The 1,066-nt window shown below is 38.4% G+C and overlaps 1 protein-coding gene across 2 annotated transcripts in view; it reads right to left on the bottom strand.

Annotated features, from left to right (window-relative positions):
• LOC118413881 (beta-1,4 N-acetylgalactosaminyltransferase 1-like) overlaps positions 1–1,066 on the bottom strand; it is a 34,000-nt gene that overhangs the window by 31,479 nt on the left and 1,455 nt on the right. The window lies entirely within an intron of this gene.

Raw genomic sequence — 1,066 nt, 5'->3', positions numbered from 1 at the left:
GCTAGAAACAGGAGCAGTTGCCTCGTTCCCCCTTTCATTTTGACACGCCCTGTAAGATAAAAAAGGAGATTCTAGTACTGAGTTGAGTACATATTGGAGCCACGTTCCGTCCAAAGAAATCAAGGCTGATTTAGAAATCATGACTGAACGAAAGATAGATATGTTAGCAATAATATTCGTGACAATTCAATCTCATGTAACCAAGATGTATAAGGGTTTTTCTTTCCTTATGATATAGTATCTAGAACATATATCTCCGTGAAATATTTCAATTCAGTCATGGGCTATATGCATTCAACAAAATGGGAAAGTATGTCTATGTAAAAATTCGCTTACGCCAGAATGTGATGTGGAATCTGTACAATCATGTTTTCTGCCGTTGCTATGTTTTACCTCCATGAAGATGGAGGTATTGTTGCCATACTGTTTTCACTCTGGAGATCATGTGGGGTACATGTCAAGAACGGATGGAAGGTTTGCAATGGTTTTTGGTAGGTGGATTGGTGTAGGTCAATTTTGGTCCCCCTGTTCGTTCACCTTGGTATTGCAGCAGGACGTTTTGTATTATAACTTCGCACCTGGACTTGCTGTGATGTTGATTATTATGTTGTGGGTAGGTTTATAGTGGATGCTTATTTGGTGTAAATTTTGGCCTTTTATTTGTTTGTTGTGATCTGCAGAGTTGTTTGTTTTATGGATGTTTGTGTGTGCGGCGAATAACTAAAAGACCTGTGGATGGGTTACGATGATATTTGTAACTTGGTTAGGTATTGTGGTGCTGACCTTCGTAACGCGATTTTTGGCCTCCTAGTGGTTGACCATGATGGTACTTCAGAAGGTGTTTTGTTTTTATGTTTTAGGTAGACTTGTGTAATGGACCTTAGGATGGATTCCATTGATTTTTGAAGCCAGGTTATTAAGTAGTTCTGGAAGAAGTTAGATTAATTTGGGCAAAGTAGGAGAAAATTAGAACAAGGTGTGACAGGCTTTAGCCCCTAGCCTTTGATTTACAGTTAAAGGTGTACATTACCATGCATAGATTAAGATGTACATATTATAGTCATTT

This window comes from Branchiostoma floridae, chromosome 4 (genome assembly GCF_000003815.2).
Source record: "Branchiostoma floridae strain S238N-H82 chromosome 4, Bfl_VNyyK, whole genome shotgun sequence".
NCBI lineage: Eukaryota > Metazoa > Chordata > Leptocardii > Amphioxiformes > Branchiostomatidae > Branchiostoma > Branchiostoma floridae.
This window is presented reverse-complemented; position numbering and strand designations above follow the sequence as displayed.